We start from the raw sequence: 24,433 nt of genomic DNA on the forward strand, positions 1-24,433 counted from the left end.
TTGTTGTTTTACACTTATAAGATCCAAGCTCTGTACCGTAAACAGCAGGCCCTGGGAAGTTTGCCGTTATCTACCTGCCCAGATTCGTTTTCTACCATTAGCCTTTTGCCTCCTACATCTCAGCACCTGTGCCTTATGTATAGTTTCTCAAGCAAGTTGTGTTGCTAGATGCTTCCATTTTTTTGTCCAAATATACTCACATGCATTGAAGGCCATGGCTTTCACAGAGCTCAGCCTAAATATTAGTTAATCATTCTAGCTTTCCTTGAACATTTCTGGCACTCTTTCCATTGTACTTCATCTTACTTTTCCCTTTTTACCATCACTATACCCTCTTAAGGTCAAAATTCCAACTGAAACCTATTATTTCCTCCAGTAGGTCTCTGATATGGGAATAATATTTATGATTTATATTAGTTCCCTTTTTTTTCGAGAGAAAAGAGCAAAGAGAGTCATAGAAACACACTTGTTATGTAATAATTTTACATTGGAAAAACATTCCTATTGGGGAAAAGAAATGGGAATATTGCTGATTCCAAATTTTAGATAAAAAGAAACCTTTTTCCTAATTTATTTTAGCTCATTTTGTCCAAGTCCCTGAAAATAAAGGTCTTTGAATATCTTAAATATCTTAAAGTCTAACAAATTATTAGGCCCTCGTGACACAGAAATGTGTCTGTGACGGTTATTTGACATCACCATAAAAACGCTTTCCCAGAAAAGAAAACCTAAAACAGGTGATATCTATCCTCTGTGCCACCACATTTGACAGCATGAAATACTTTGTATAGTTTATACATAGGAAGAAAAAACACCCTCTTAGAATCATTTGTCAAACGCTTAAAAGCAAAACAAATTAAAGATTCGAGGTTGTGGTATAGTCATAAAAACGGCTGCAGTAAATGTTTAAGGGGTTGCTGTTTATTTTTCATGCACTAGAAATTAGCCAAAAACCTCAGGGAAGGTTGGCTAAGCAAAGAGACAAATATTTGGTAAATGGAATAAAAAGAATTAAAAATAGTCTTTGTCATTTTCTTTTCAACAAAGCAAAGTCTGCAATACTACTTGAGCATTTCCAAATTCTTCGGAGAGCCACTAAACAGCATCATGGGAGCAGCCCTTAAAGAAACTACACCTGATTATGGCAATTTTTTCTGTAACTCTCCAGTCAAGGATACATGATTTTGGGATTAGTAAACAACAAATATTATACTTTATATAAATTAACGTCCATGAGTGCATTCACAGGGGTAAATATTGGTACATATTTTATGTGCTTTAAAATGAGCTATCTTTGGCAAAAATCCAGGGGGAAAATTATGCTTGCAAACCACAGTCTACCAATTCAAACTCAATTAGCACAAGAATTCCAGAAGCATTAAGCTATCTGTGGCAGACAGGGGAATGTGCTGTTCAGAGGCACCTTCAAAAAAGGACTACTGCCCGGTTTCCAGAAGTGGGGTGAGCTAGATCCTTGCTTCCTCAGTTCTACATCAATTTTCAAACCAATGCCCTGTTATTGTTGGGTCCTGCTCCCAGCCCATGATTCAGCAAGATGTTAGCGATGAGAGGCTACTCTTCACTGCCAATGAATGACCTGCTGGCCATGGCCAAGCAAGTCCCAGTGAGGGACTCCTCTCACAGCAAATCATTTCTCCGGAACTCAGAATTAAACTGGCAGAAACTTTTGTCACACCTGCACTGAAGCCTTGGTGCTCCGGTAACTAATCCCAACCTGCCCCCTTCCTTCTGCAAGAAATACTCTCCCAATGACTATGTTGTACTCCTAATTACATCTCAGCATTGGATTCCTGGAGTTGCAAAACTGGCACGTATTCTACCAAGAGTATTCTGAGGAAGCAGAGACAGAAGCAGTTTGAGGACTGGATCACAGAGCGTCCTGTCAGTGCTGTGGCCCCCATCCCCGCTAATAGTTTGTGTGTATGCAGCTCCTGTTACAAAATGGAAGCCAATTGTTATAGCTTTATTCTGATGTAAAGTGGTATGGCATAACAGCAGAGGGAAAGCTCCAGCCGGTCTGAGGATTCAGAGATGTGACATATACAGGGGAGATGATAAAGATGAGGACAATGAAATCTGATGAGCCAGAGAGTAGGTCTGTAAGCTTGAGCAGTTTATAGAGAAGCTCCCATCTCTTGTAGAGAGAAGGTAGAAAGAGCTGAGCGTCAGCTCCAGGATTTGATAATCAGAGTTTCTAAATTTCCAAGACAGTTGAGTGTTCCAACACGGTTGATGTATTAGAGCAAAGTCAGGGGGGTAACTGTGAAAGCCTGGGAACCTGACAAAAGACATGGGGATGAGTGGGTGGGTGTCCCGTGGTGTCTGTGTTTGTTACAATCTCAAATCCATCTATGACAAAAGTGAAATTGTTTTTTAAAGATCTTTTGCTATACAAGTGAGGTAATCTGTGCCAGAATGTCATCATAGCTGTTGTCACCCATCAGTGCTCAGGAGTTCAGCCGCTGAGAAGACCTGCAGGAAACTTATCAGTAAGAACCTATGAAGACACACCTGTGGTGGGGGGACATTGAAGCTGTATTTATCGAGAGCCCACGAGAGTTATCAGAGTGTTCAGTCTGTGCCTTTGCTGATTTAAATAGATCTCGCAAGGAATTGCAGGGCTGTGTAGTTTCAGGAGGCTCCATGAGGGAGTCTATTTCCTTGCTTTTTCCAGTTTCTAGAAGCTGACTGCATCCTCTGCTCATGGTCCCTTCCTCCCTTGGGAAAGTATCACTGGTCCTTGCTTTAGGTGTCTCATCTCCTTGTCTAACTCTAATCTGTTTGCCTCCCTCTAGTAACGATGACCGTGGTTACTCTGGGCCTATTTGGATAACCCAGGATAATCTCTCCGTCCAAAACTATTAACTTAATGTTATCTATAAAGTTCCTTTTTCCAAGTAAGGTAACAGGTTTCAGAGATTAGGGTGTGGAATCTTTGAGGGTGGAGCATTATTCTGACTACCGCAAAATTCTAATAACTTCACCTGGTTATTGATTTTTCAAGATGTTGGCTGCTTTTATTGCATTTCACAAATTTTGATGTTGTTTTCACTTTCGTTTCGTTTAATTTTTTTTTTTACATCTCTCTTGGGATTTCTTCTTCAATTTATGTTATAGAGAAATATGTTGTTAATCTCCACATATTGTGGGATTTTCCAATTGTCTTTCTGTTACTTTTAGCTTAATTCCATTGTGGTCTGAAAGCAAACATTGTATGATTTCTATTTTTAAAAATTTCGAAAGGCATCTTTTATGGCCCAGAATGTGGTCTACTTTGGCAATTATTTCATGTGAGCCAGAGAAGAATGTTTACTGTGCGGCTGTTAGACAAAGTAGTGTATAAATGTAAAGTGCGTCTACTTAATTGACGAAGTTGTTGAGTTCAGCTATGTCCTTACTCATTTTCTCCCTGCTAGATCTGTCCATTTCTGAGAGAGGGGTATTGAAGTCTTCAACTATGATTATAGAGTCATCTATTTCTCCTTAAACTACTATCAGTTTTAGCCTCTCGTGGTTTGATGTTCTGTTGTTATGTACATACAGGTTAAGAATTGTTAGGTCTCCTTGGAGATTACATAATGCCCTTCTTTATTCCTGATAACTTTCCTTGCTTCAAAGTCTGCTCTGTCTTAAATTAATTAATTACAGAAGAACCAGGGTAGCATAGGGTGATACTATATCCATTATTCCTCAAAAGATCTGGTTATTTCCCTAGTCCCACAGAAGAGGTTTTTCACAATAATATTAATGGAAGGATAGCTTCTTTTGGTTGAAATATACCACATCTCAGTAATTCTGCCACAATTTAGGTGTTCTCGGTATATGGCCACCTCATGAACCAATCATAATTTGGTAATGTTTTAGGCAGGTTCAGTGGCCACATAGAACAAGTTTTTTGGTTTGTTTATTTTTTTACCAAATCAGTGTCCCTGATCTCAAAACTCTTATGTATGTCATTAAAAGCATATAAAATCTGCTTTTACTAGTGTTGATTGTTTTAATATTAGCTTGTTGACTAAAATGCCAATTTATTTTATAAAATCTTCTTACAATAGTTACACTTGGTCAAGTGAAAAACTGTTTATAACTGAAATCTTTTTTAATTTCCGTTGCTACTGGCTGCGCTTCTTCATCTCATAAGTGCTTTTGTTCAAGGAATGGTTTTAATTTTAATTAGCTCTATTTCCATTTGGTGAATATCTTGCTATCCTCAGCATCCAGAACCAATTGGATTTATGCTTTAGCATTTCCTCACAGCACTGTTCCAATCTATACTAATAAAAGGAAAAAAAAAAGGCTTTAAAATTTAACCTCAAAATTTATATAGGCCAGCAATTGCACATTTTTTATTCTTTCTCCCAGGGCACTTATCAGGAAAAATGGCTATTAGTTCTTTAAATCATACTAAATTGCCATTTGATTCAAAAGAGATTGGCCTTCTTTCCACATTTTCCCAGCTATCTTCCTTTTAACTGATATTTAATGTATCATTTATGCCTTATTTACATATACTCTTTGGCATTGCTTCTTAGAGTAAGAAAGATCAGCTGATGGGTCTATTAGAGTGGAATCATGGAGTTAAATTGACTTTTCTTAACTAATCTATATAAACTAGATCTGTCTTAGGATGTGGGATTTATTATTATTCAAGTATGGTGAAGCCAGCAAATCGGAAAGTATTGCTATTAATGATTCACAGTTAAGAGGGAGGAAGGTCATGTCTCTCCATCTAGGGCCATACAAGAGAATACCAATATTAGTCACAGGCTGGAGAAAGTAGGGAATTCAGGAAAGCCTTTATCATGGTTTTCCTGGGAAGGAATGGGCAAGGTAGGGTAAGCAATCCAATCAGGTTTGGGATTAGCAAATTCAACAATTTCAGCAGGCTTGGGAGTGTCAGAGTGTCTGGATTGCCTTCAGCTGTCTGATGCTGGCTCTGGGGTGATTAGGGCAGGGGATAGAGGCCCTGGATGTGAGAGTCCAATAAAAGAGGAATGGAAAGGAATGGGCCATTGTTCCATTTGCATGTGAAAAGCATGCTTCCCCCAGACTCAATCCCATATGCAGGAGTTAGGCTAACCTGTGGTTAGGAGGGCCCAGATAACACAGAGAGTAGAAAACGTGGTTAATACGAGGTCCACACTGCCTCTAAACTTTTAGCAAACTTTCTGCAAAATTCAAGCAGAAATTTTCACACACTGCCTTCATTTTTACAAAGGTTTTTAAGTAAATTTATTTTATTTTTATGTGTGTATTTGTGTATGTGTCTGTGTCTGAGTGCATGTGTCAATGTGTGTGTGTGTGTGTGTGTGTGTGTGTGTGTGAATACACCTGTCCACCAGACAATGAAATTTGTTTTGGTGTTCAACACACATATTTACCTAACATGACTTTAATATTTTTAATAAATATTTCTATATTGATAAATTCTATCCAGAATAAGTGAATGCTTTTAAATTCACTTATAACTCAAATGTCCCCATGCGTTCCAGTCTTTCATGGTTTATCTTTACTTTCAGTATCTTAATAACTTATTTAGGAAGGCATTTTCATTTCCTCCCTTACAATGTCTTTGAGGTCTTGAAGGTGGGGGTGGAGAGCTATGTTTCTCTACTCTCCTTTCTCACCAAAATCCTGTTTCATTTGTATGTCTGATCCTTACTATTACATCCTCTCTGGCTGCTGTCTTCTACTCTACTTTTTTTTTTTTAATGTTTATTTATGTTTGAAAGAGACAAAGACAGAGCCTGAGTGGGAGAGGGGCAGAGAAAGAGGGAGACAGAATCCGAAGCAGGCTCCAGGCTCTGAGTTGTCAGCACAGAGCCTGAAGCGGGGCTCAAACTCACGGACCATGAGATCATGACCTGAGCTGAAGTCGGACGCCCAACAGACTGAGCCACCCAGGTGCCCCTTCTACACTATTTTAAACTGAGTGTAGAACACAGTTTCCTTTTCATTATCTCAACCAAATAACAGCTGCCCAATACTCTTAGAATTGTCTCCATTGGAGCTTTGGTGATCCATAGGGTGAGTACTGAACATATTCAGAAACAATTTTTTTTTGTTAAAAAGGCAGATATCCCTGTTTTGCAAACAGCCATTTCATCACAGAACACCTTAGGAAATTTCTCTTTCCTTACCTCCATAGAGTCCAAGTTCCTTAATTGTCCAGGTCTTCAAATTTTAGTTCCTCACGTCTCCCTGCTAACTTACTTTAGTCCCTCACTTCTCCCCACTAACTTACTTTAGAAACACCTTATGTCTATCACCTTTTTATGCAGATCTAATTATTTTTTTCTTTTAAAAGCTTTCTCAAGGACATTAGCCATATGAACTACTTATCAACAATAAAAATGTTGACAATATCATGATTACAAGGACAGGAACAAAAGTCAAAAATTTTAATGTTTATTTATTTATTTTAAGAGACTGAAGAGACCACGTGCAGGCACATGACAGTGGGGGAGGGGCAGAGAGAGGGAGAGGGAGACTCCCAAATAGGCTCCATGCTGTCAGCACAGAGCTCTACGTGCGGCTTGATTCCATGAACTGTGAGAGCATAACCTGAACTGAAATCAAGATCAGGTCACTCAACCAACTGACCCACCCAGGTGCCCCAGTCAAAATGATTTCATAAAGTAAAGATCTATCTCTTCCAATTTATGATTATAAACAACTAACTGAACTCCATCCAGCTTTTAAAGTAATATCCTCCCCCCGTCACAGTATATAGTATATAATATTTGCCCCTGGATAGAATATATAGTACTAAAGAACAAAGCTAACCTAGAAAGAACTCACAAATGCCACTTTATCAGGACTTGAACAGGAAAGACTTAATTATGAATAAGCTCAAATCGAATGAATTTGGTCCTGGAGGTCCTGGAGAATTTATCCAATTTGATCTATTATTCCCTCTCAGAGTCTCTTGTAATTTTCTTTCCTTATAGGACTTTGTGCGGCTGTGCAAACGTACTTCGGTGTTAATATTTTTTAAATGTCTGTCATTCGTTAACTCTAAGCTGTATAGAGCAGAGGTATCCTACCCACTGCTGGACCCCCAATACCTGACAGAGGGTGTGGTACTGGGAGGAGTCTCTTATGGAAATGAGTGAAAGTTTGGGGTTCAAAGTGCACCCGGGTGGCGCAGTCAGTGGAGCATGTCGTGAGTCTTGATCTTGGAGTTGCAGTTTTGAGCCTCATATAAGATGTAGAGATTACATGAAAAAATAAAATAAATTCTTAAAAAAAGGAGAAAATGTGTGGTTTGAAGGATGAATGTGTTCATTTAACTACAGTTTTAATCAAAGCTACTATATACTGAGGACATAGTAGATGCCAAGAAACATGTTAAGTTCTTTACACTCATAACTTATTTTAATTTTGACAACTTCATAATTATTATTTCAATTTGTAGGCAGAACACAAGTAGAGTTGGTACAATATTTTCCAGGTTGTGGCCAATTTGAGACTTCAACCGTATTGGCAGAATCCAAAACCCATTCCCTACATTTTCACTTGCTTTTATGTATGTGTTTTAAACAGTTACATACATATTGTTGTAAGAATTTGAATATTGAATCTCCTTTTTACTTTCTACAACTGAAGAGAGTGAATAATATTTTGTATTTCTCACGTAAAGTTCCCCAACATAAGCTGATCTCCCAGGCAACCTTCAAATTACTCTAAGTTCAATGTTGTTACACATACTTCCCACCCTATCTAAAATCCTCTCTTCAATTAGTTGGTAGAAAAAGCAGACAATGGGGACAGCACCAGGTTTTTTATTTTCCTCATGCTCAGAAGAATACGACTATCATTGTTACTCTTGTTATCTCATGGCTTTGAGAAAATGGTAAGTCTATGATTTCCCCAGGAAGGTCAAGAAACACTGACAGACATGAACTGTGTTGGGTAACTTTGCCAAAGTTTCAGTAAGGGTATCCCCTAAACAGCTAGGCTGTCAAGCACATTGTCATGTCCGAACATTGATTTCAGACTTAAGGAGCCTTGGATATCATCTGGGAAATGCTAAAGTGAGGGGTTAATTTACCCAGCCCCAAGGAGGATCGGGTCTTCAGTATTGTACTTCCTTTCCTGAATAATTTATATGATTAGGTTTCAATTATCTTTCCTTGACTAAGCTACTGTAACCGGTAATGGTGAATTTGAAAATTCTTAAATTTATTATTGTATCAGTGCATTTTATCTAAAGATAAAATGAGATTTTGTTTTGATTTTTCCTATTATGAGAGAACATTATCCTAGTTTCATGTCTCCTATAGGTTTTGCACGGAGGAAACATTCGACTTTGAAAACTACCTGTGGTCTGGTAAATACTGATAAGCATCCTGAATAAACAATATTAATTTGTTTCTTTTAAATTACCTTAAGTTAATATTTATTCCATTTAATTTATTAATATTAAATTTCATTTATGTTTGTCAGGATTGTCGTGGTCTTATTTTTGCATTATGGATGGCACAGTGCCTCTTACTTTCTAAGCATTAACAGCCTATCATTATAAGCATGGAACACTTGCTATTTCAAATGGATTTACAAATTCAGTAAAACTTTTTAACAATAAAGCATGTGATCTTCATAAAAATTGGCTGTTCAAATACATTAAAGTTTCTCTCAGCAGCCATATGGCATAAATCATTCGTATCATTTGGCAAAATACACTGTTCCTAAATAATTAGCTTAAATGGCCGCACGATGCTAAGCAGTCTATTTTTGCTCATTTTTAATGTCAGTGACTTCATTAAAAACTGTCATTTTTAAAACTATTATAAATCTGGATTTGAGAAGCCAGAATATTTGATGACACTATGGTGAAGCTAACCATTCTAGAAATAATTTACTGAAATACTTGGTTACTAAGAGTACATTTTTTTGATTAATGTGTTTGTGGGTAACCCCTCACTATTCTTCTAGTCTCTGAAATATTCATCTGTTTTCTTTTCCACTGTAAAAACAATCTTAAATATGTTTAAGCCGATGCATTTGAGACTACACAAATATTTAGTCAGTCTCACCAATTCAATATTTAGGTATTGCTTTAATATTACTCAGTTTTTATAACAAAAATCTGGCATGTGCATAAATCTAGCATAATGTGGACACCAAACAGACTTTGGTTTTGGCTGCTACTTCCTCTATTGTAAAGATGGGCCCACACAGAGCTACAACGAAACTTTGTCACAGGAACTGTGTGTGCTTTTAATATGTTATAGATGAATCATGCCAAGATACCATATGGAGATCTTGTTGCAAAACCCCATAAGAACCTCATAATGAGGTGAGAATCAATTCTTACACCCCTATAATCTTATCTCTACAAGCACTGCTCTTCGTGGAAGGGACATGGCAAATGTCTGTAAGTACATACACTCTCTTGCTCACTTGCCCCATCTTAGTCTGCATACTTTCATTTCCTGTGTTTCATTCAGTTGCACATGGATCACTCCTGAAAACTGAGTGTGCGTGAGGACTTCTGAAAAAAAACCTAAATTAATTCCACAAATTTCAAACAAACAAAAAAAAAACATTTCCCTGATCATTAGGCCTTGAACTGTATATTAATAACAACAACAAAAATTCTTCCTTTTTGGAATTTATGATTTCTTTACTAAGTGCCTGGAAGATACACAAAATACAAATGAAATTGAAGAATTTCTAAATAAATATGGATGTATATATATTGAGGGAATGTCATGGGGAAAATTCATAATGTTAGATAATTTTGAAAATTAAAATTTATATATGGAATAAAAATATTAATTTGAATACTTCTACGCCAATAAATGTTAAAACCTAGATGAAATGACTTGATAATATCACCCCCTACAGATGCCATTTTAGTTATAACAGTAAAATTACATCTTCAAAAATGGAGAGACCTGTGGATGTCACCTTAACCAAGTGATCAAAATTAGCATTACTGATAACAGAAACCATCTGACACTTATGTGCCTTCCAATGTGAAGCAATTGAAAACACATGACACCTAGGGAGCACCTGGGTGGCTCAGGTTAAGCATCAGACTCTTGATTCCAGCTCAGGTCATGATCTCACAGTTGGTGAGTTCGGGCCCCTTATCAGGCTCTACCCTGACAGTGCAGAGCCTGCTTGGTATTCTCGGTCTCCCTCTCTCTCTGCCCCCCCCCCACTGTGCTTTCTCTCTCTCTCTCTCAAAATAAATAAACTTTAAAAAAAAAGACACATAACACCTTGTTTAGAATAGTCTTGCAAAATACATCTGTGTGTGTGTGTGTGTGTGTATCCTGAAATTAAAGTTTGAACAATCAGGTAAGATTAAATGTGCTACTCTCTGTAAGGCAATTGACCTAAACTCTTTAATATTTTCAATATCATGAAAGACATTAGAAAAAGAAAAAAAAGTATATATACATATACATACCATATACTGAAAAATATGTATATAGACATATATTTTGACTATATACATATATACTATCTATATATTAACTACATAACTATATATGTGTATATATATTTCAGTATATCAGTGTTTTTATATACACATATATATTTATCAGTCTTAAATTTGGGGAGAGTGACTATGGTATTGTGGTAATGGAGAAATGTATTACAATTTAATGGAGAAATATAACAAGGTCTGCAACTTACTCTCAATTTTTTCAGCAAAGAAAGAAAAAGTCAAGATAAACAGATCAAAGGCAGCAAAATCTGGCAAATTGTTAACAATTTGTGAATCTATGTGAAAGGTATACAAGCATTTAATGTACCATTCCTTCAACATTTTTGTAGGTACAAAAAACTCTCAAAATAAAAAGAAAAAACTGAACTATCTTCTAAAATAAATAAAATGTCAGCTGAGTCAATTTTTTTCACGCTAGAGTAAAGCATGTTCTTTAAAGCATACATTATTTCTTAGAACCATAATCATGATATAATTTATAGTTTTAATTGGCTATATTCTCTTTTTTCCCTCTCACTCTTTCTCTTTCTGTACACATAACACAACTTGAAATATTCAGCACTGTAATTTTGTTTTCCTTTCTCGAATTCAAGGATATTGACTGGTCCCGATTGGAGAGCAGAAAAAACTGATGATTTTTCACGTTAATAAAGGACTCTTATTGAGTAAAAAAAAAAAAAATGTGTACTATCAGAAACCTAAGCAGCACATCTGAAGGCAATCAACAGGATTTAAACTAACAAGCTTTAAATATAACCAATGGTATAATCAACCCTCTGAAAAGTAGGTTCATTATGGAATGTTTGGATTAAGGTCAATGAGTGTGCAATCCTGTCACTCAACCATTCCATTAGAAACAAAAGGTAGGCAGGGGTTCCGTCCACTTACTTTTTATAGCTGGAGTTATTATTGGTCCATATTGAGGCTAAATGCTTACCCACTTGAATTGTTAGTTTCAATTCACAAATGCCCACATGAACTTGCAGCTAGCAGCGTGACTTGGCATTGAAATGCAAAGATCGCAAAAGTCTTCGGAGAGAATTGATCTTAAAGAAAATAATTTTTGATGAATTTAATACATAGCACTTATCCTTTCCGGAATTCATTTTCCCCTTTTAGGGTTCACTGGTGGCACTATTGTGCAAAAACATCACATTCTAGATCTCAAATTGTGTCAACATATGTCACAATACCTAAAATCCAAAAACATAGGTCATTTTAACATATTGCAAAGCAACTGAAGGACATTATAAATATTTCATATGCTGTCATCTCCCCTATTGCATGCAATTCCTCTTTATTATGAAATAAACATTCTGCCCAGATGATATCTATCAATAAATAAAAAGGAACTACCAAGAGAAAACAATACCAGAATCAGATAAGAGGTCAGTGGAGATGATTAAAAACTTCTTTCGATTATAATACTTTGAATTATAGTGAGAGATTTTCCACTAAAATGTTAAAAAGTAGTTTCTGGTTATATAATGAAACTTTTTAAAGGAATGAAATGCTAGCAAATGCACAGTTATAGTAATACTCAATAACATTCTTTTTATCATTATTATGTGGCTTAGAGCTCTTTCTGATCTTAAATCATGTCTAATTCTCATTAAAGAGGAAGTCTAGGCATTGTAAATATCCAACTCTATGTTTACTATATTATAAAAAGAAAGATAGAAAGAAAGAAAGAAAGAAAGAAAAGAAATAAATGAAGGAAAGAAAGAAATGAAAGAAAGAAAGAAAGAAAGGAAGAAAGAAAGAAAGAAAGAAAGAAAGAAAGAAAGAAAGAAAGAAAGAAAGAAAGAGGGGCGCCTGGGTGGCGCAGTCCGTTAAGCGTCCGACTTCAGCCAGGTCATGATCTCGCGGTCCGTGAGTTCGAGCCCCGTGTGGGGCTCTGGGCTGATGGCTCAGAGCCTGGAGCCTGTTTCCGATTCTGTGTCTCCCTCTCTCTCTGCCCCTCCCCCGTTCATGCTCTGTCTCTCTCTGTCCCCAAAATAAATGAAAAACGTTGAAAAAAATTAAAAAAAAAAGAATGAAAGAAAGAAAGAGAAAAAAAGAAAGAAAGAAAGAGAGAGAGAGGTTGGCCCGATATCAGCATTTTCAAGATGAGGGAGCCAAAGTTCAAAATAAAAGAATGACTGGCATTATTTACTATATTTTAAGATATCCAACTAGAGGTATAAAATAAGAAGTACTGTCCAAATCATTCAAAGAAATCAAATGTCACTAAAAGATTTAGTAGTTCTGATTCAATGTGTTCCATTTTGATAGGTCTAAGTCCTGGCAGTTCTAGAAATATTGTAGCCAGCTTAATGATACACATACAATATACTTTATTGAATCTTCAGGTTTCAAGTAACTTGAACAGATCCATGCAATTGCTCTAAAAGGTATAATAATTAATATTAATAATAGCATTAATATTATTTTATTAGTAATATTAATTATTCTATTATATTATTATAATATTAATAATTATTAATATTAATAATAATAATGCTTAATTGAGAACGAATGAGATTGTTGTATTCCATTATCATCGTACTAGTGATTCCTGAGGTATGGATTCCAACTTTGTTTTACATTCAGCTACTTCTCTTTCTTTCAAATTTAATTATCTTTCTTAGAGGACAAGCAAATTAGCAAACTCAGCTGTAAAATTCACTACAGAGGGCTCTGTGTTAGCTTCAGTTTCTGCAGGTTCATGTCATCAGTGATGGTAAAACATCTAGGATCTACATTCTTCTTATTCCTCCCTCCAGAAAAACCACAGATTTTATCCTTTGTATTTATGTGACACTTTGAGAATACTAGACTGTCTGACTTACCAGTTTAAAAGTCATCGCAATGCTTTGATTGAAGTTCAAAAATCAAACGCTGCAATTTATATTTTAATAACCTATAAAATTACTCTTCCTTCCATATTTCTTATGTCTCTGTACTACCCCCTTTTTAGTTAAATTGCCAAATAAATGATTTCTGTCAAATGAATCATGAAAAATATTTTTAAATGTATGTGTGTCTTGAAATGATGTTGCCAATCTACAACATACAAAAGGTCAGGTCATTATAACCAAATTTTTTATTCACATCTGTTAGCTTTGTGCCTGCTACATAGGAGACACTAAAGAATTGTTGAATAAAAGAATGGATTAATGTTTCCCCTGATTTCCTGATAACTCCATCCAGAAGTTTCCTCTTCTTTTATAAGCCTTTAAATTATTTTTACCACTCACAACCATATTATTTTATGTATTGTTTTTAATTAAAAGATTTTTTAGGGGCGCCTGGGTGGCGCAGTCGGTTAAACATCCAACTTCAGCCAGGTCACGATCTCGCGGTCAGTGAGTTCGAGCCCCGTGTCAGGCTCTGGGCTGATGGCTCAGAGCCTGGAGCCTGTTTCCGATTCTGTGTCTCCCTCTCTCTCTGCCCCTCCCCCGTTCATGCTCTGTCTCTCTCTGTCCCAAAAATAAATAAAAACGTTGAAAAAAAAAATAAAAAAAAAAGATTTTTAAAATGTTTATTTATTTATTTTGAGAGAGAGAGAGAGAGAAAGAGAGAAAAAGCCAAGGAGGGGCATAGAGAAAGGGAGAGAGGGAATCCCAAGCAGGTTCCATGCTGTCAGCACTCAGCCTAACACAGGAGGGGCTCAATCCCACAAATTGTGAGCTCATGACCTGAGCAGAAATCAAGAGTTGGGTGCTTGATGGACCAAGCCACCCAGGTGTCCCACCACTCACAACATTTTAATATGTTGCTTTGTACTAACTTTAACTGCATATTTTACTATTATTATTACTACTACTATTATTCTAACTACCCGAGAGTTTAAGATCCACAAATAATCATCACACAACATCACTTTAGGAATCATAGTTTATAAATTAGCATATGACAAAGAATAATATAATCCAAGTTTAATAAAATGCTTATTTTTCTTTGTAGAATAATAAATATAAATTCGTATTTATATCAGTCTCCTGAATCAAGGAGTTTATTTGGATAGCAATCCTAGGAAACACTGATGGGGATGTTGGAAAGTGAGTAGGGGAATGGAAGGAAGACAAGGTGTATATATATATATATATATATACACACATATGTGTATGTATATATGTTATTTATATATTCACATATAATAATGAAAGGTATATTATTAGCAGATTATTACTATGTGCATCTGAAGCTTCACTTAATATGAACATTTGGGAGACAGACATGTAAAAGATGCTTTAACATTACGCTACCCTGAGGGAGAAAATTGGTATATTGGTTCCACAAAATGTGGCATGTGCTGGACTAGAAGATTCCAAAGGGGTATGGATTGAGCACTAAGAGTATCTTGAATAATATTTTAAGAATGAGGAACGGCTCTTGCTTTTTGAAATCAGTAGAAAGTATAATAATTTCAAGAGAAGAGAAGAAAAAGAAAAGCTGTTGTTCCAATGATTCTTTAATAATAAGGGCCTTAAAGTCCACGGCCGTAGAGCCCACCTGCTTTATTTGCAAAGATAAATGCTCAATTTAGAGGATTAATTGTGATTAATAGCAGCTTAAATGGATAAAATTTATTCCTGTGCTGATCATCTTCTTATTTGCTGTCTTATTTCTGTCCTGAGACACATTCCATTAGAATTTAATTCATTGAATATTAATTAATAATAATCTGATATTAATATTAAATTAATAATTTAATTTATCCTCAAAAGTTTCCCATTGATGATAATGGATTAAAATAGAAAGAGAAGCTGACCACTTCTTTGAGTTGCATTGATTTTAGTTGCTTTAAAACCACAAATCTGCATAATAACAATATTGAAATAAGTGTCAGTGTGCTCCAATTGAATCTTTTATGGTTAATCTTATTTGCTTAAGTGATTTATTGAAAGCGATTTCTTGAGGCACCTGAGTGGCTCAATCAGTTGAGTGCCGGACTCTTGATTTCTGCTCAGGTCAGGATTACAGCCCATGAGATCAAGTCACATGTTGGTCTCTGCTCTGACAGAGTGGAGCTTGCTTGGGATTCTCTCTCTCCCTGTCTCTCTGCCCCTCCCCAGCTCTCTCTCTCTCTCTCAAAATAAATAAAAAAACTTAGAAAAAAATGAAAAGAAATGAATGAATGAGCTAGTTTTTCCCCATATTTCTATAATATTTTATGAATGTTTGTATTATCATATAATACCACATAGTATTATAATTATTTCTTTACCATCTATTTTTACTTGACAATGGGTATCTTTGGATCAACATCATTTATTATTATTATTATTCTTTGCAACCTCAGCATCTGATGCAGTTACAGTTTCCAAATAGGTAATGGATAAATAATTGCTGAGTGATATAAAGAATGAATGAATAACTAACAACACTTTAAATCATTTTGTGCCAGTCAAGTATTTCATGTTTTTATAGAAATAGAGTAGAACATCAATGAAATTGTTTTGATAATTATTGCCTGTCTGTGACCAAAACACATGGCCTAGCACCTAAGGTGAAAAAGAAATCATTTTCCTGGTACCCAGTTTAAAACGCGATTTAAATGTATAGACTGTCCAGATGAGCCAACTCAAAGACAATACAAAGATGGACATTTTATGCCGAAGCATCCAGTTGAACATGGAATGGTTATATGGTCCCCTGTGGACAAAATTATTTAGGAGTTGCAAACTAGCAGTTGAATATGCCTAAACATACAATTTTACAGCCTGTAGAGTGCTTAGCATTCTTTGGGTTTAAATATTCTTCAGGATAATGTGCTTCAGTTTACAAGTCTCTAATGCAGTAGAAATTTTAAAGCTGTTTCACAGACTTTCTTTCCCTCCTTCGTGGTTGATGTCAATTGACTTTGTAACTTTGTGACAACTGAATGTAACCCAATGCCAAGTAACTATTTACTACTTTGCTTCAGTGTTCCTTTTTAACAGAATTAACCTGTGGTTTTCATGTCACATAAAAACGACTAACTCTACAGCATTTTCTTGCAAGTTATTTATATTTGAAGCTTATTTCATGTCATGTTGTAGAAAGCAATTTCATAGATCAAAATAAAATATGTGTACTGCAAAAGTAACTGCAATACAGAAAATATTTACCAAATGCAACTGAAGAATAAAAATATTAAGGTGAATTTCCTCATTTTTTAATGTATCTTATCCAAATAGCTTTAGATATTTTGTTTCTCAACTAGAATGATGTTGCCCCCAAGAGGACATCTGGTAGGTCTGTAGACTTTTTGATGGTCATGTCTCAGAGGAAGATGTTACGGGCATCTGGTAGGTAGAGACCAAGAATGCTCCTAAAAACCCTAGGATGTACAGGACAGGCCCTTTTCCCACCCTAACAAAGAATTATTCAGCCCAGAATGTCAATAGTGCTGAAGTGAAGAAACCCTGCTGTAGAATAAATAATATCAAGTTATTTATTACATTTGCCAAGTGTCTAATCTTCCACACAACTTTTTTTGGCAAACAAAAGAAAACCAAAATTATCTCTTTAAAATGACCATGTATGCAAGAAGAATAAACCCACATGCAGAAAACAGTACGACAATCGTTCATTACTAACCAAACAGTTGTGTTGCATTAGTAAGGCAGAGCTAGCTGGCAACAACAGCAAATCAAATGTGGAGAACATTAACACGGATTGCATTTTTTTTCCTAGTTAGAAGCACGAAAGAAGAAACCTCTGGTGGTGCCTTAGCTGCCCAACAATGCCAGCATTTTGGTATCTCCCTGTGCCTTTGCTTCATGGACTCAGGTTTGCCGCTGCTCCTTAAGGCAGGAACAAGGAGAAGAGGGATAAAAAAGACAAAGGTGGTGGTTGTTGTGCCAACAGTAACCATTCTCTTCACAGGAAGAATAAATACTTTTCTAGAAGCCCCCAGCCCACTCCTGTTTACAGTTATTAGCCAGAAGTCTTCTGCATGTTAATAAGCAAGGATCGGGTGCAATTACTCAGATTTTCAACCTCAGTGAAGGGACAGTGAAGACAATAGTTGAGATTGTGTTGAGTTAATCACCAACGAGTCTCTGCTACAAAGAAATTAACTCCCAGAAAGCTCCTGACATTCTGTGAAATTGATTGGCCATTGTTCAGGGTGGGCTGGCCCTCTGAGGTCTCACTTGATAAGGGACTAGTTGGCCAAGTGTTCAAGGTCATTGTGGGGGATCCAGGCCACCCCAACCAATTTCCTAACATTGACCCTTGGCAAGACCCGGTCCTATCCTGGCTGAGACTGTAAAGTTATGATGGCTTGTGTCACGGCTTCCTCCAAATGCCAGCCAAAATCTTAAAAATGTACACTGTCAGGAGAGCCTGAGGGGACCCCACTGCCATATGCCTCACTGTACCCCTCACTGCCACCTGCAGCTCCAGCCGCCCTGGCTGCCAAAACCCGACTGGAGCCTGTCCCTTTGTCCCAAGACCTCACCTCCTTTAGCGCCACCAGCCTCTCCAGATGTGACTGGCTCACCCAAACCATCAATCCTAACCCCATACACCCCTCCCAGAAAGTGAGTAGAAGATGAGGCCATTGGAGACACTCCCTCCCTGCAGCAACACTGGGGAGCCCTACGGAGGCCACTGAGGGAGACTAGGTGACCTGTCTATTATGTTCAGGAAGGCCAGATCCATGGAGGCCAGAGTGTTTTTGTGTACAGACCCTTTAACACTATAGGCCTCCTAAATTGGAAGTACCATTTTCCCTCCTATGCGGAGAAGTCCCAGGCTATGATTGAACTAATGCAGTCCATAATTCAAACCCATTAACCTACCTGGATGGACTGCCATCAACTCCTCCTAGCCCTCTGACAAAAGGGGCCTTGCTGAATTACCTGGGCAGGCCTAAAACAGTTAGAGGAGAATGCCCCGGCTGGGACACTGGATGCCCAGGCTTATGCTTGGGCTCACTTCCCTGGGGAGGACCCCAAATGGGACACAAATGACTCAAGTGTAGATGGAGGGCTTATAAGGACTGAATGGTATCAAGAAGCCCTTCTAAATGGCATAAAGGAAGGAGGGGAAAGGGCCATAAATACAAGTAAAATATCAGAGGTGCTCCAGGGACCCAAGGAGAGCACGAGCCAGTTCTATGAGAGACTATGTGAGGCATTTTATCTCTACATTCCTTTTGATCCAGAGGTGCCCGTTACCCAGCAGATGGTCAGTGCAGCTTTTGTAGGTCAGGCCCAAAGGGGACATCTGGTGCAGGCTGCAAAAGCTAGAGGGTTTCACCGACATGAATGCCAGTTAGTTGCTAGAAGTAGCTAGTAAGGTATTTGTCAGCTGTGACCAGGTGGCTTGAAGAGAAGAATGCTGGAAGATGCATAAAAGGCAGAGTTGTTAGCTGCTGCCTTAGTGGAGCGGTCAGAATGCTCCTAGAAAGATGCCCTGCAGGGACAGGGTCGGGCCATAGAGGGGAATGGCAGGGAGGATCATATCGCCCAGGACCAAAGTTAGATGAAACCTCTGTGCTCACTGCTGTCAGGAGGGCCACTGGAAAAACGAGTGCCCCCTTCAGCTGGGTGATTCTCAGCAGGGCCCCAAGCAGAAAGAAAGAGGCCATGTAGTCCAAGACTGGTACCAACCAGCATCACGGCCTCATGGGGCCCCCGAAGATGATTTTGTGGGGCTAACTGCCATGGAGGACTCTGAGGAGGGCTAGGAAAGATAGGGCTCTATTTTGTTAGGCCCTGAAGAGCCTATGGTCCTAATGAATGTGGGGGGCTGACCCATCAAGTTCATGGTAGATATTGGGGTGAACCCCTTGGTGGTGACCCAACCCATGGGCCCCCATCACAGAGACAAGCCACTATTGTGGGGCCATGGGCAATTGGACACACTGTCCTTCCTGCTGCCTCAGCAATGTAATTTAGGTGGCCATGGAGTCATCCATGAATTCCTGTCCCTCCATGACTTCCCCATAGCTTTAATGGGCCAGGACCTGTTGGGAAAGCTGCAGGCCCAGACAACTTTCAACTTCTGCAGACAAGCTACTCTGACCCTATGAAAGCTGGCAGTGAAGATTATGACTCTCACAACTCCCTAAAGGGAAGAATGGTGCCTCTACAGTCTCATGGAGGAGCCACAAAGGGACCTGAGCTGCCCTTCAGATTACTGGGGGTGTGGGCTGAGGACAACCCATCAGGACTGGCCCGGAACATACCTCCAGTAATTTTAGAACTAGAGCCAGCAGCAGGGCCCATCTTCCAAAAACAGCATTTCATCTCTCATTAGGCACAAATGGGGATACAGAAGCACCTGGAGAGGCTTCTAAAATACAGCATCCTCTGACCCTGTCAATCATCTTGGAACATGCCTACCAGCCTAGGAGTTGGGCACTGATGACTATCGGCCAAGACCTGCGCAGTAAACCAGGCCACGGTCACCCTGCACCCAGTTGTCTGGAACTCATACGCTCTCTTAGGTCTTATCCCTGCCGAAGCTGCCTTCTTCACATGCCTAGACCTCAAGGGTGCCTTCTTCTGCATCCGCCTGGCCCCCAAGAGTCAACCAATCCTTGCCTTTCATGGTGACAAGGGCCAGCTGACTTAGACCAGATTGCCTCAGGGGTTCAAAAACTCCCCAACTATTTTTGGCACTGCATTAGCCTCTGATCCAAGAGCCTTCCCAGGGGATCAACATGGCTGCGTCTTGCATCAGTTGCAGATGATTTACTGATGGCTGGGAGTTCTCAAAAGGATTGCATGGAAGGGACTCGGCAACTCCTTACCCTCCTGTGGGAAACTGGCTATAAGGTCTCAAGGAAAATGGCCCAAACCTGTCAAAAGAAAGTCAAGTACCTTGGCTTTCACCTCTCCCAAGGGCAGCGCCTACTTGGCTGGGAAAGAAAAGAGGCCATTTGTTCAATCCCGGTCTCACCCATCTGACATCAGTTTCAGGAGTTTCTTGGGGCTGCAGGTTTCTGTAGAATCTGGATACCTAACTTCTCGGTCTTGGCAAAACTCCTTTATGAGGCCACAAAAGGTGCTCAGTCTGAGCACCACATTCGGTACTGACATAAATGGAGTACAAGGGACAATACTGGCTAACAAATGCCCGGATGATCAGATATCAGGGAATGCTATTAGAGAACCCACACATTCACCTAGAAGTGGTGCAGACCCTAAACCCTGCAACCCTACTGCCTGTTGGGCCAGGTCAATCAGATCATGACTGCACTGAAGTCATGGATGAGGTGATCTCCAGCTGACCAGACTTGATGTATCTGCCCGTCAAGGACCCCCAACACTGAGTATTTCACTGACGGTAGCAATTTTGTGAAAGAGGGTGAACGCGTTGCAGGGTACTCTGTGGAGACCCTGAATTCTATCACTGAGGCCAAACCCCTACCAAAGGGACTTCAGCACCAGAGGCAGAGCTCATCATGCTAACTTGAGCCCTCTTGGAAGCAGGATATATGTTAATGTATACACAGACTCTAAGTGTGCCTTTACCACCCTCCACATACATGGGGCTTTATATAAAGATAAGCATCTAATAAACTCAGGAGAGGAAGACATAAAATATGGTAAGGAAATCCTTGAACTCTTAGATGCTGTGTGGGCACCGAAAAGACTGGCAATCATGCACTGTCAGGTCCATTAAAGGGGAGACACTACAGCCGCATGGGAAAACCATAAGGCAGACCGAGAGGCAAAGCTTGTGGCTTCCAAAGGAAGAGTGGAATCAGCAGCTTTAACCACCCCATTGTTCCCTAGTTCACTGGCAGAATGGGACCCTAATTACTCACAACATGACAGTACCTGGTTTAAGACAGAAAATGGAAGCTACCTCCCAGGTGGATGGCAGAAATTTGAAGACGGCCAAGTAACAATTCCTAAGGCCCTGGTTCCAGCTTTTCTCAAGTAGTTCCGTCAGGAAACCCATATTGGCTGGACAGCTCTCAAGACTACGTAGAGCAAGCATTTCTACATCCCTTGACTCTCCAGTATAGCCCGAGGAGTATGCCAGCAATGCGAAATGTGTGCCCGGAATAACCCACGTCAGGGACCCAAGGCTGCCCCTGGGGTACAGAGTGTTGGGGGAGCCTCATTTGATGAGGTGGACTTCACCGAGCTTTTCTGGGTCCAAGGCTGTAAATACATGTTGGTCTTTGTGTGTGCTTTATCAGACTTGGTGCAAACCTTCCCCACTCACACAGAAAAGTCACATGAAGTGGCCTGACTTCATCTAAAAAGAAATCATTCCTCAATTTTGGATCTCTATCACTATGGGATCAGATAACGTGGCTGAGGTGGTGTGGCTGGTGGGAGAGGCATTAAAGGTAACCTGGAAGTTATACATGGCATACCGACCCAGAGCTCTGGGAAGGTGGAACAAATCAACCAAACCCCGAAGCTGCAATTACGCGTACTATGCCAGGAAACTCACCCACACTGGGACTAGATGTTGCCAACAGCATCGTTAAGAATCAGGTGTAGTCCCACTAAGCAGACAGAGTTCTCCCTTTATGAAATCCTTAATGGGTGCCCTTCCCCCCATTATCAAGGGCATAAGAGGCGATCTGAATGAGATAGGCAATCTAACCATAAGGCAACAGATGTGGGCCCTTGGCTCTACCCTAACCACCTTACGCCACTGGGTTAGGGAGCAATTACCTGTGAGTCTCACCACAGAAACTCACCCCTTTAAACAAGGAGATGCTGTATGGGTGAAGGAGTGGAATGTCCTACCCCTAAAATCCCTCTGGAGGGGCCTATTCACCGTCATTTTGGCCACCTCTACTGCAGTAAAGGTGGCCTAGGTGGGTCCCTGGATTCACCACAGCAGAGTGAAGCCGGCATCTCAAAACTGGAGTGCATTCCTGATCCATCAACGCTGTGCAAGCTGACCAAATGGAAGAAGCAATCTGCAACTCCAGAGGCTCCGGGAGACTGCAGCCCTGCTTTAGTCACTCTGGAAGCTGACTAATCTATGCAAGGCAGGAGCTTGGGGAATCGATGGCCCAATGAAACAAAAGACCGTCCTTATTTTCTATATGTTACCTTACTGTGATGCACTGTCACGCCTTGTTTCCCACTGCCATTGTGATTCTTGCTCTACTTTTCTCCATGGGATTGGCAGAAGCCGCCCCAGCTGGCTGTAAGTGTGGTGAGGAGTTTGTTAGCACTCAGCTTCCCTTTGTGGGTAGGATGCTTCTTTGGTGTTGGTTGCTTCTAATCTGGACCCCTTCTGTAGACCAAGATTCCTCAACATGTGACCCATGTATTCCTATAACCAGGTCAGGCCAGGGAGTCACTTGGACCTTACTATACCATACCCACTTCTCATGCCAAGGAAAAGTCCTGGGAACCAGCAGACACAATAATACCACCTATTCTATCTGCCAATGGGAGAGTCGACACACTTGCTTGACCCACAATATTCCCCTAGTGAATATTGGTTAGAAGTCTGATCTTACCAAGATAGGGGTTGGGGGGGGGGGGGCTTGGTCAGCTGGACAGAAACTACTAACATAAAATGACCAGTGTCAATGCTATTTGACATATGTGCAGTTATAGGTATTGGCCCAGAGGCATCTGTCATACGAAAAAAGTGGGCACTTGTAATAGAGGGCTCAAGGATCTTGATATATCATGCAGAGGCTTATATTGGAAGCGGAAATACCAACTCAATGACAAATACATGTGGAAAATGGTTTATGTGCCTATACACCTGAGGTCTTATGCTACAGCTGGAGCTGTGTTTCACAGGCTACGTGGAAAAAAGAAGGCACAACAGCATTCCTTCAGAAGAAGCCTGCTATATCAGCTTGTCAATCAAAGGCCTGTAACCCTGTTAATTTTACCATCATAACTGCAGGAGATTCTAAATGGCGAAGAGGCACCAAATCAGCATCTGGATCCAAGGGGGAGGGAGAGACCCAGGGACTGTGCTCTATTTCAAAAAAGTCACTACAGCCCATCCGACCACATCCCATTAAGTCTTCTACTCCATCTATGAAGAAAGAGAAGTAGCCCCCACCCATTTCAGTCACACCAAGGAACTTGTTTCTAGCCCTGGCAGAGACTATAGCCTAGACTCTCAAGATCTCTTCTTGTTATGTATGTGGGGGAACCAACATGGAGAATCAATGGCCATGGGAGGCTAGAGAATTAGATCCCCATGAAACTTATAATGGAACAGAATACCCCAGTCCTACTACCAGGGTTTGGCTCCTCATAACCTCAATTACTGGAAAAAACCCCTCCTTGCCTGATGGGGAAGAAAGTTCACCATCTCTGTTGGAAGCTTAACGCGCCTAGGCCAGATTTTATAACTCAACCACCTGGAAGACCCAATGGTGAGGGCCCCAGATCACCTTGAGCCTGATCCCCATCCATTGTCTAACAGCTCATCTCCAAGATGAGAGGCCTGGGACAATGTCGATGCAGCCATCGAAAATGGGCCCCAGGTGAACTATACTGGATATGTGGAAGGATGGCCTATATAGTACTTCCCTCAGGCTTGTCAGGGTCATGTGTGCTGGGAACTATTCATCCATCTTTCTTCCTGCTCCCACTTGCCAGAGGGGAACATTTGGGAGTCCACGTGTATGGGGATAGGGAGACTCAAAGGAAACGACACGTCCTACAAATTGGTAATTGGAAAGCTGATGAATGGCCTCCCAAGCATATAAGCCAATATCATGGCCCTGCCACCTGGGCAGAGGATGGGTCCTGGGGCTACTGAACTCCCATTTACCTGGTAAACTGCATAATCAGCCTGCAAGCAGTTGTAGAAATTATAACCAATGAAACTGCCGGAGCTCTTAACTTACTAGCCAAGCAGCAAATCAAAATGCACAATACTATCTATCAAAATCACTTGGCCTTAGATTACTTGCTTGCTTCTGAGGGAGTTTATGGAAAGTTTAACTTGAGCAACTGCTGCCTACAGACAGGTGATGAAGGAAAAGTCATAGAGGAGATCACAGATTGAATA

This window comes from Prionailurus bengalensis, chromosome C2 (assembly GCF_016509475.1).
Source record: "Prionailurus bengalensis isolate Pbe53 chromosome C2, Fcat_Pben_1.1_paternal_pri, whole genome shotgun sequence".
In the NCBI taxonomy this organism is placed as follows: Eukaryota; Metazoa; Chordata; class Mammalia; order Carnivora; family Felidae; genus Prionailurus; species Prionailurus bengalensis.